At 36.1% G+C, this 12972-nt stretch overlaps 1 protein-coding gene across 11 annotated transcripts in view; it reads right to left on the reverse strand.

Moving 5' to 3' along the window:
* LOC134652179 (CUGBP Elav-like family member 4) overlaps window positions 1-12972 on the reverse strand; it is an 849854-nt gene that overhangs the window by 10081 nt on the left and 826801 nt on the right. The window lies entirely within an intron of this gene.

Raw genomic sequence — 12972 nt, forward strand, 5'->3', positions numbered from 1 at the left:
CAATAACACAGTGGGAAATGTTATCATTATACTAAAAATTCTATGAAAAAGTGACGTTTATAATGATACGAGGGGCGTTCAAAATATTCTCGGTATTGATATCTTATGACCTCTTCTAAAATTTCTTTCGTTACTGGCCGCTAAGGTTTATTCATTGACATTAAAAAAAAGTATAATTCGAACCGAGATAGTCTTTTGTTTTTCTGCAATTGCTGAACAAACATGAACATCCTGTGCGAATTGACAATGTTAACTAAATTAGAACATCGATGCGTGATAAAATTCTTGACAAAACAGGGTAAAAATCAAAAAACCATAAAAGAGGAAATGGATTGTGTTTACCGTGAGTCTGCTCCTTCTTTATCTACCATTCAAAAGTGGTCAAGCGAGTTTAAACGCGGAAGGGAGAGTATTGAAGATGACCCTAGACCTGGCCGGCCTGTAGTAGCTACTTCACAAGAAAATATTGATAAAGTGGAAAAACTTATATTGGAAGATGGTCGAGTGAAGGTAAAATCTATAGCACAAGTAACCAATCTCTCTATTGGTACCGTACATGATATTATACATGACCATCTTAATATGTCAAAAGTAAGTGCAAGATGGGTTCCGCGAATGCTGACTCGGCTTCAAAAAGACATGCGTGTAGCTTGTTGTTCCGATTTTATTGACCTGTGCGGTGAAAATCCTGATGAGGTGCTGCAAAGAATAGTTACTGGAGATGAAACCTGGGTTCATCATTATGACCCAGAGAGTAAACAAGAGTCCATGCAGTGGCACATTAAGGGTTCAGCTCATCCCAAGAAGTTGAAGGTCATCCCTTCAGCTGGCAAGGTCATGGCCACGATATTTTGGGATTGTGAAGGAGTATTACTAATCGATTATAAAGAAAAAGGTGTAAATATCACAGGACAGTACTACGCTAACATTCTACGTCAATTAAAGGATGTAATTAAAGAAAAGAGGCGAGGAAAGTTAACCAAAGGTATTCTGCTTCTGCATGACAACGCCCCCGTCCATACTGCTCATATTGCCAAGGCAGCTATTGTTGAACGTGGGTTTAAAACTGTTACTCACCCACCGTATAGTCCGGACTTAGCCCCCAGCGACTTCTTTTTGCTCCCCAATCTTAAAAAGGATCTGCGTGGAAATAAATTTTCTGACGATGAAGCATTGAAGGCGGCAGTGGAGGAGCATTTTTACACGAAAGATAAAAAATATTTTTACGAGGGATTAAAAAAAATAATTGATCGATCTTTTAAGTGTATGAACATAGGGGGGGAGTATATTGAAAAATAAAAATATCAAACTTTTCGTACTTGTTTGTTTTCATTCTCATACCGAGAATATTTTGAATACCCCTCGTACAACCTCACTTTGTTCTACAGATGTGCAAGTTGCGGAAAGTTTCCATAAAATTCTATAAATTCTCGGAAATTTCATGAAATTTAAATTTAAAATGGGAACGTTTCAATTCTCATACAAAAATGTAAGAATATTTCCGAATTTTTCCTACGTTAAATTTCCGAAACAGTTCCCAATTTTGGAAAGTTTCCTTAGGCACATCAGTACTTTTGTTCTGTTCCAGTTGATGTGTAAAGTTAGATTATACGGACTCTAAGTATGGAAGCGTACGTAGCATATTGTGTCAGTTTATGTGAAATTATAGAATAGAATAGAATAGAAAATGCTTTATTCATAAACGCTTAATTTAAACTTAACTAATAAAAACACTGACATAGATTGGTTATAAAGCGTTCCTGAAATGGTCTCCACTCAGCTTCATGTCAAGGAACCTTTGAAGTCCCCGACGCTGGTCTTCCGTGGAAACTCTTTCGAGAGAGCGCTATTATAAGCTATACAATTTAAATTAAATAGAATACTACAGCTATACAAATTAAATTAAATATGATTTAGTTAAATTATTAAGACTATTGATCCACAATAAAACTGTAAAAACTATTGATTAAATTCAATGGCCGGTCCCAAAACTTTTCTCTAGACTTTATTTTAAATTTAGGAACTTTTTTGTTATTTATATTTATTTCATGAACTTTGGAAGAAAAATGTGTGTCGAAATATCCATACATTATTCATACCCCGCACTCCGTTACTGTTATACAAGTTACCTACTTGAAAAAGGTACCTAACGGAACGGAAAAAATGGGAACCTTTTTTTCTTATTAGGATCGAAAGAGCTCATGATTCTAATTTGACATATTGGCCCAAAACCACGTTGACAAAATAAAGAGGGGTATATTTTTTATTTGCAGATACAAGTCTTTTACAAAATGTCATTAAAATTATAATGACCATCATTTAACTAATATCGGGTTAAAGAATTATAATTTTTTTAAAAAGAAATTGACATTTCACTTATATGAGAAAAATCTTTCTATAAAATTTGATGAAAATGTACATTTAATCATCATCTAATATAAAACTTACTAGGCTCAAAATATTCTCATTTATCTGTGATACAACGCAAACGTTTGTGATAATTATCAACAATATGCCGCCGTAAAGAAAATGGCAATGTATTTTTGGACCACTCTGTACATATAACTATATAACACTCTGTAATATATTTGCACTCTTTTCTTGATGTGAATTATTATGTTTTGTGTCAAAAATTGCTTTACTGTGTTAAGTTAGTTAGCTGTAGCCTTAGCATAGTTGTAGTTTTCGCTCCAATATGTTTTCATGATGTGCATACATGCTTTGGATGGCATTCCCAACCAAAACCTGTACTGAAAATAATTATTTCATGTAACAAATGTTATCTGTTTTGTGTGCCTAATAAATAAAATAAAATAAAAAATAAAATAACAACTAGTTAGTTAAAATTGGTTACCAATAACAACTTTATTTCATTAGGTATAATTATAATGAAAAAAAAAAAACAACGGGTTGCACTCCGGGAGGTCCGACAGAAGTGAAAACTCAATGACTAGTCCAAAATGTCTGTAGCACTATGTATAATCGACCCATCTTCCTTTCTATTGAAAAACTTTAGTTCCGAAATTGCTGGTCAGTGAGCATGTTTAAAATTAGAAATTCAAATTTGTAGCGTTAATTGTTTAAAATTCAAATAGAAATTGTAAAGTTACCTTGCAGACCTCGCATCTAAATATATTTGGTCATGATATTTTGAGTTTTATTCACCAGTACTAGAGTTCACTTTTATTAGCGATTTCATCAAGATGTAGCTTTATTGAATTATATTTGAGTGATATAAAGTTAGAATGTAACTGTGAGATCCTCGTATTTCAGCCCGTACAAGATTAGAACCTTTTTCATGTAATGTCATTGACTTTTTCTTTATTGATTTAAATGTCATCTAAATGAGTGGCCATCTAAATCTTACGGTCACGTGATCGCCTTACGCTGTCTCGAGTTTATCATTTTTTACCCACCTCAAAAAGTGCCCAGCGCCGCTAAAGAAGTTTTCACTTAAAAAAAAACCGCTACTTTTTAAAGACATGGGACAGAAACTTTACAACAAAGTTTATTATAAACTAAACTAAACCGAACACACACCATTTAGCCAGACTAGACTAAACTTGGCGAAACAAGTAGTGTAGCAACACTAATGTAATTGGTTGATTTTCGAATTAACTTCGGAACAGTGGCCGTGTGTGCTTTAGTTGTACTTTAGTTGCCATAGAGAGTGTGTTTTAATTTCGTAAGGCTCGATGTCCTATGTAAGATTTTTAGTTCAAATGGCCGGCCCTCCAGAACTTATGTACTGAGCCTAAAAATTACAAATGTTAGGACACTATAGGTCATCACTATCACTACATAGTATAAAACAAAGTCGCTCCCCGCTGTCTGTCTGTCTGTATGTATGCTTAGATCTTTAAAACTACGCAACGATTTTGATTCAAGAGGAAGGTTTAAGTATAATTTGTTAATCCGTGCGAAGCCGGGGCGGGTCGCTAGTTATTTAATAATAGGTGTTACTATACATATAATGGCCGCCGTCATGTGACACGTGTGTGTCTTCAGTTAATATATCGCCATTTTCATTAGAACTTACAAAAGCTTCAAAAAGTCATTGGCAACACAACCTCCGTCGCTTTTTTTTATTACCTACCACTTCGGTAACAAACACGCATACGGCGGGAGTGATTATGTACCTATCGAAAAGCATGTCTACATATATTAAAATTACATGCCAAATATGAGTTTTATTCACGACGATACACTTACGCCTCCATCCCTTACGATTCCAAGTAATATTCGATTTAGTACGAAAACATAATCGGCTTTAAGTACCTACGTACATTTTCTCTTTGAAATATAATCTCATGTTTTTCATAAAAGTAGAACGCATAAAAACACGTCGCCCTTTTTTGAATACGTAATCACTCACTAAATAGACGCCCGAACCCTGAAAAACGTTTATTGTGCGAGTCTTTTGTGTTTTACAGTATTCTTAACGCGCGTGAAATATTAAGGAGCTTATAAATAAAATGGCACAATCGGCCCCCGGACTATTACGAGTGCAATTTCCTACGAACTACCAAAAGCCAGCGAACAATGCGGGGCTAAGCGTTCAACGTTGGCATGAACATTCATTATGTATTTGCCGGGACGGGCAAAAATGGCAGTGCCCCGTAGGCCGGGCGCAACAGGTCGCGCCCCGTTCGAGCAACAAGTTATTTGGGCTCGCATCCAAAAATGCATCGGCCGGCCTGCAAACTTCAAGCCGGTTCCTTCCGTAATAGTTTCGCCATTACGCGTTCCCTAATTGGCCTTGTCGAACGCATTAATTGCTCGTTAAACTTGGATTTTACACAGCCTTTTTCAATGCAATCGTAATGAGGGTGCGTTATTAATGTTAATGGACCACCTAATTAGTGTAATAGGATTATTGTAGCAATTCAGGAAATTTTAAACGTAGAAAGGCGGTTTTAATGAATTGTACTCGACGTTTTATGAGACGTTCGTGGTTTTGCTTTGTAGTGTGGATTGGAAATAATTGGTTCTGTTTTCATAATTGTTTATTTCGTTTGCTTTGTGTTAAATTGGTTTGTTTTCAACGACGAAAATGTAAATTGTTATTGTTACTGTTGTAAAGTATTTTAAAACGTTCGATTTAATTGGAAGAGTAAACGCAAGTAGTGAAAACGTATTTTAACTATTTAGCTGAGTCAATTAGCTACGCTTGATGTTTATTGGAGTTTACTTATTAAGAATCAACTTTCATATAAGTATATATAAGCCCGGGGTATTATGTTACGTTATGTTTCGTGCGCAATTTATCTTGCACATCAAACATTTCCACATGGAAACATTTCGGAAACTCTTAACGTTTTTGTATGGGAATCAAATTTCTCATTTCCAACACGAAATTATTCTTTGTTTCCTGTGAAAATTTTCAGAAATTTTCGAGAACTTGTCCAGCTATTTAGAAACTTTCCACAACTTGTACATCTGAAGGTAACCATCATTACAGTTAATAGGCTATACCGAAATAAAACTAGAGATAAATGCGGCTAGGTAGGTAAGTATATAAAGATTATGTTTATCTATACCACGAAATGTGTGTTAAGACAACGCGTCTATATTTCTGCCTGTTGCGGGTATTAACCCGCACTTAGCACGACTTAGACTTTATAATCCCTATGTAAAGCCTTCATTATCCTCAGCTACTATCTATCTACAATAGGTAATATACAATACACTAGAATTACTAGATAGACAGGACGCCCACATCTATTCTTATTACCTACAACGCCGAGCACCTACACCCCACACTATTCGCCCGGTCGCCCATTCTACGTCTGAGCCCTAATGAAATTTGTCGGTCCGACGGCCCCGAATATGTCGAAGACACTACCTGTACTCCTAACACAAGGACCTAACTAATGTGACACGTGTACTAAGATACCACCATGTCGAAGTACAGACTAGAGCTGTATTGAATGTGACATTCGACTAAATGCTTCTTAGGTGCTTAGTGCGCCTATGTGAGCGGAAAATGTATAGAATTCAATTTCTGGACGCTTGTCTTGTTATGTCCATTAAACATATATATTGTATTATATAAATAGTGTAAACTAGTAAACTAAGTTATCTAGCACTATAAATAGAACATACCCGTTTACAAGTAGAAATACTTTGAACAAAAATAAATTACCTAACAAAATTCGCGGGCACTAAACAAGTGACGACTCCTGAAATTTCTGTCTGTGACTCAATTAGCCAGACCCATTTTTGTTTGATCTCATCCCAAAAAAGCCACATTTCGATTATTCGAACTTACTTTTCCGAACTAGTTTCAGTCAGGATAATCAAATCAAGGTTCTACTGCAAATAAATTCGTAGAGACTGTCAGGCGTACCTATAGGTATTGATTTTAATAACAGGTTATGGACTAGATCTTGATTAGTTATGGATCTGATCTCAAAACTGTCAGTGTCGGAAGTGACATTTCTTCATCCAAAAACACAGACAGATGACATGACGAAAAAAAGTCCATAACCAATCAGTTTGAGGGTCTGAAATTTTGTGACGTAAATTCACTCACACTCTGTATATACCTACTAGAGAAATGGTATAATTATTATAATTATGCCATATTGCAAGAAGCTGCCACTCACGATCCGTAAACAAGAAAATTAATGGCAGTTTTAACACCGAATTAATCAAGTTACTAAGCCTCTTCTAAGGCTTTAGCATACATCAATACGTTTTAATTAACAGCAAAATCCCCCGGGTTGGCTCGAAGTCGTACAACAACAATTAGGGGCGTAATAACGTCGCGATAATTGGGGGCCGTGGGGACCTCTAGCTTTGCCTATTTCGTGTTGCGTAAATATGTATGTACTTAACATTGGCAAAGTCAAGACCTTATACTAATGAGGTAAAGATAACGTTATATTATAACGCAATGATTTTGTGAGAACCCGTAATCTATCTGTGGAATCTGTTGGAAATGAGATTACATGCTTTAATTTTTTTTATCAAGCCGATCGTATTAAAAGATTCAAATTTTTAACAAGCTTTTATTAGGTCGACCTGTATGTAACTATGTAATGGAATCTTGCAAGTTAAATTTGATCCACTTCCCGGTTTCCGATTGAGCTGAAATTTTGCATACTTACACATGTAAGTCGGGTGACAACGCAATATTATGGTAGCATCGAGCTGATTTAATTATGGAGACAGGAGGTGGCCATAAGAACTCTGTGATGAAACAACGCAACCTAATTGTGTTAGGGGTTTTTAGAATTGTCTCGATGAGTATTAGTTGTATGTCGTAAGAAAAGTACAGTCAGCGAGTGAAGCTTGTACCAAAAATGAAATTTTTGACAAAAACTTATTAAGCTTCGGACAAGACACGTATTTGCGATCTTATGGAACACCGGTCCGGTCTTAACCAACTGAGCTACCGAATCTTGACCAAAGCAGTGAATTTTTTCAGTTGCCTTTAATTTAAAAATCTGTATAGTGTAATTTGAGACGTATCTGCTTTATAGAAAAACAGTTTTGTATGGATTAGCACATTGTTACGGATGAATTCTCAATTACATATAACTTAGGATCCCGATACCGTTAAGTTAGAAAATTGTTACGGTAGATGTCGCTATGCTGCGGCTTTTTAAGGCGTGTAAACAAAAAATGGTATATAGTTTTTATCAATCATCATCTTTTCACGCAGACGAAGTCGCATGCAGAAGCTGTTTTTGTATAAGTGCTATAGGTACAGTCGCCATCAGATATATCGGAGCGGTCAAGGTGTTCACAATATCTGAACAAGCACTCTAACGCCTTGACAATAGAGGCGTGCTCAGATATTTGGAACCACCTTGGCCGCTCAAATATATTTGATGGCGACTGTATTGAGAACATGGAGTAAGAAGTTTGATACATGCATTACCTACAGACGAAAGCAATAAGGCGTACATCAAATATATTCAATGAATACACCATTACACCCAACCGTCTGAAGTACGCAAGGAAAATAAAAACAACGCGCGTTACCTCATAACCGAAAACAAGGTGTGTTTTTACGAAGCCTGTTCACATATTTATAACTTCATGTGCTCGAAAGGTAAATAATATTAAGATGGCACCCACTGAAAGCTTATAAATATTAATGGAGTCATCTTCTGAAAACGTGCTTCTATTGAGCGCGGTGTCACGACTATTTAGCGAGGGCATGGGGTAGTCGAATGAAACATGCTTGTGACATATTTTGATGTTAAAGTGAAGTGTCTTCATACTACCCATGTATGTAGTAGGTACCAAAACATATAACCTATTAATACACACCAGGTCCACGCCACGCATAGAAGTGCCAAATTTAACTGTAAAAAAGTTAGGCAATAAACGCGCAGAAAAAAATACCGAGAACATTTCATGGCACCTTTGCATTTTTTTCAATTTTTCTTTGGCAAAATGCTAAACTAGATATTTGCTAGTAAAACGATATGCTTAAAATGTTGTGACGTTATAATGTACTGTATAACATTAAAATATGCTACCTGAAACTTAAATTACCCTTACATAATTTATCTCGTCCATCCATCCATCTGTGTAAGATTATCCCCAAATATTATTGCATCACACTAGTAAACAAGATCCCACCATTTTAAGAGCCTTCTAATCGTTTTCCGCAATCGCAATACACAAGGGAAAGATTAGCGAATCAACCACTAGTCAAAATGCCGTATGTCGATAAAAACTACATTGCTGCTTCAATTAACTCGTAATTTTTCAACCTTATAGCTACGAAATAGGCTCTACGAAAGGTTTCTTATGTATGTTAGTACAATTTCGCTTTAATTTCGGGATAATAAAAGGCCAGATATTCACGGCTAGTTAGACAGCGCGCGTAGTTAGGCGCGTCTGTCAGTCGGTCCCGTCTCAAGGGGTCAACACACCCCGAATTTAATTTGCCACCGAGTGTAGACAAGGGCGCGATGGAGAAACTTAGTTAAGCTTAAATTAAAAAGTGAAAGTGGATCTTGGAAAACGTAGGTTTGGAGGGAAAGTCTGGCTAGCCGAGGTTTTCGCTGTGGTCGTATAAAATAGTGAGACGCCGATTTGTGGGCCTTGGTGTTTGGTTGATGTAGTTTATGTTGCATAAGTGCGTACATCGTCACATTATGATGCTTATGGTACGTGAACATTGTGCTATACTATTTATTATTAAAAGAAATGTGATGTAATCGACTGGTTTAGTTTTGTTTTTGATTTAGAAAGTTAAAAAAATAAAATATTGGCGTCTTATCCTGACGCGACGTCACAACTCTCATAAGCGACGCCTATATACGCAATAAATTTGTACATTGGCGCTCATAAAAAAAAAAACTTAATGTTACTGATGAAAATAACTTAATATCACTAACACTTAGCTCTTTATACTACCCAAATTCCGTCTACTATTATATTTCATAAACAAAACTTCTAACATAAACAAACGTAATTATAGCATTCTAAACACCACCTAAGCAGGCACCTTCTGGGCAGGGTCTTCGCCTCGGCTAGTCTGTGGCCATGAGTAAAAGCCCATTTATAATATAAATAAGTATTATAACTAAATATACGTAATTGACAAAGAGTACTTTAAAGTGCTCAGTCCAATTACATACACCATGTTATTTGTACCACATGAGAAGCCAAAATGCCTTCTCACGTAAACGATGTAACCGACATCCATTCACCCTTTCACAAACAGCATTGTGGTGCGGGGTGACACCCAGAGCCGTGCCATTGTACTACGAACGTACTTAACTGGACAGATCGAGATCAACAGTAAATAACTGTCCTGGAGACATAGGACTTCCGTCGGAGCGGTGCTTAGCGGCCATGGGCGGAAGCGGGCGCGGCAGCGGGAGCGGCAGCGGGAGCCGATATGGAGCGTAGGGCAGATATGGACCGGCGTGCAGGGTTGAACATGGATTTCATATTATTTTTCATTTCTCATGCTCTGAAAGTGGGTCGTTGTTGTATTAAAAATCGAAGTTCGCAGATTGCGGGCATTTTTCTCTGTCACTCTAATTACGCCTTCATTGGAGTAAAAGAGAAAGATCCCCGCTATTTGCGAATTTTCGCAGTAGCCCCCCTGTACTTTCTAAGTTTCAAACTACCTCGACAGAAATGGGTGCCTTTCATCTCTTGGTTAACAATCTACTATTAAACTTGCGGTTAGCATGGCATTAAGAAAGCCCTTTTTCTTCGTTCTTTCGCCTAGTATGGCCTTTTTTAATTTGGTAAATTTAAGTTTTTTTCTGCAATTTATGCCAACTCTATAGGTAGGTATAAACTTATTTAATACATTTGTTAAAGCCATTAGGTGTGAATTAAACATATATTTTCAAATGCTTTTTATTTTAAGTAAGTTTAGGGTAATCAATATTTAATAAAATATCCAAAAACCTTGGTTATTAAATAGGTTCAAAGAGATGAATTATGAAGTATATATTATTATATAAAAATATAACAACTGCTCGTTGGCAACCCTACGAGCCACAATGGCGGCTAATTCCTCTTGCAACAGACACGCGCCGACGACTCGTACCTAGCCACAATGCCTGTTGTCGTCTGGAAATCATATGGCGATTGTATTGCTAATTCGTAGTTATAGACTCGCTTATTACCTATATCGGATTGTCGGCACTCGTCTTTCAATCATTTTGTTTTCAAACGTTGTGCTAATGACAAGGTTAAAATGAATACTCCAAAAATACCTTCTAATTTCATAAACCATAAACCATCAGCATATCCGAAACAAAATCAGGGCTGAAGCCAAAAGCGTTTAATGCACTTCCATAAATCAGTGAAGTTATTCACATGTATAACACCACACTTAGCTGACCTATAGTAGACCCTATTTCCTTGTGATAAGGTTTGCGAGCGGTCAGTGTTTGAGGGCCGCTGGGACCGCGGGGTCGGGCTATCTGCCGGACGTGTCGCGAGCAAATTCTCGTGATTTAACGCGCGGCTGACGGTGGCGTCGAGTTTTTGGCAACCCTGCATTATGCCCTGTAGAAAGGTCGTATGAGCCACGAGTTAGTGTGATGCTTATAGCCTTTGAGTAAAGGTGAGATGTAGAATGTATGAAAGTGAGTTCTTGGTTTAAAAAAAAACATACTTTTATGTTTTTAATATTTTGTAGATTATAAATCATCTAGATCACCTCATGTTAATTATGATATTATTCTTGAATGAATTAATTGCCGAACGTAAAATTAATTTATAATGTTATTATTCGCCGGCCCTAAATTCTGCTCAATAAAATCTGATCGGCATATTTTTGGTTAATGTACCAGAACAGACTCCAAGAAAATATAGGTACTCATTCGTATATTTTCTTCTTTGGTCATTTCACACTGTATGTACGTACCTCTGTAATCGTGCGTAAGAAGTATATTTCTCGAATAATATCGCTTAAGTTTCCGAGCCATAAACTATCTGTAAGTATGCAAAAATATCGTACAAGGACGAACTAGGTAACGTACATTGGGAATCATAGAATAACTTTTTATGTTTTTTATTTGGGTTTTGTACTACATATATACTTATATGTTATAATTCCGGTAAATGAATGTTATCATATTGCCTTTTTTAATTTACACATGTGAGCTGTAGCCGTGCGTTTTTATTTCATATTTATATGAGCGTAAACATTTCAAAACCTGACCCAGTAACGCAGGAAAGATTAAAAAACTTCTCATACCCATGAAACTACATATTTGTTAAATTTTCAATAATAAATTTTTAACCATTACTTACGTATAGGAAATATGGGTCATCACTTATAATTATTTTAAACATTTAAAGAAAACTCAGTTTCAATAGGAATTAAATTATATAGTTAGGTATCTACTTAAAAGTTTTTAAAACATAATCCAGGTGACTAAGACAAAATACGATTCTAAAAGTTGATTAGCCCCTATACCTGATCCAATCTTCATGATCTAAAAGCCCGACGTTCTTAGTGATCGTGTACGTGACAGATCGTATAGTCGTTCTAGCCTAAAGCCAACACACAAACATACGTACATAGTTTCACCTAAATCCTTGTAAAGAGAATGCTCAATCCCGAGCTTTTACTGCCCGGGTAAACTTTAAAAGATTCCAATTAAGCTAGGCAGCTTTAGCTTAACGAACAATACCGTAAGGGCCTTCGACACTGCTTGGAGGGCATTACAAGTACCCTGAACTAAAAAATCTTTCCCTTCACAAGTTCCTTAGGGATATACGCCTTTTTGAGTTCGCAGGGTAGATTAGGGTCCAATAAAATGAGGGTTAAGACCGGGTTTTGTACTAGAATTAGAGGGATCCTTTTTTACAGCCTTTATATTAACTTCACTGGTGGGTAATTAAATATGTAAAGGAATTTTGTAAGATAATTCACCTACTTCGGGTTGAATTTAAGTTTGTATGCAAGCCGGAAAAGTATAAATAAAGAACAAAAAAAAAACTATTTAACACGAAGATTTTTTTGTCAAATCTGTTACCTACCTTTTTACTTTATAAACTGAAATTGATGTCATATACGAAAGAAAAAGTGACCCAGGCCTCCCAGTGCTCTTTCATCTCATCACTCGATTAGTATTAAACATTTGACTCATGAAAACCTCGAGTTAAGTACTCAATCGTGAAAAAATCCTAAAAATTTCGGGCGTCAGTCTTAATAGACCAGCAATTTTTTATAAACATGCTACAAACCTAAATTAGCTATTAATTGTTTGTCTTTATTTGTCATTTTGGCTTAGCTTAGGTATCCTATTTGTAAGAAGTGATAAAATATAAATTAACTAATTGTGGATTGTATTTTTTTATAAGGGGGAGAAACTTTAGACAGCATCCCGACCTAACAAAAGAGTATACTTCATCTCTTTTCTGTACGGTACCCTAAAAGCAAGGCAATTTAAATGAAAGAAACAATATGAAAAACACTGTTCTTTGTACAAAGTCAACATCGAGTTTTCTTTGACGAGACTAAACAGAATT

Source organism: Cydia amplana, chromosome 1, assembly GCF_948474715.1.
Source record: "Cydia amplana chromosome 1, ilCydAmpl1.1, whole genome shotgun sequence".
NCBI classification, from domain to species: domain Eukaryota; kingdom Metazoa; phylum Arthropoda; class Insecta; order Lepidoptera; family Tortricidae; genus Cydia; species Cydia amplana.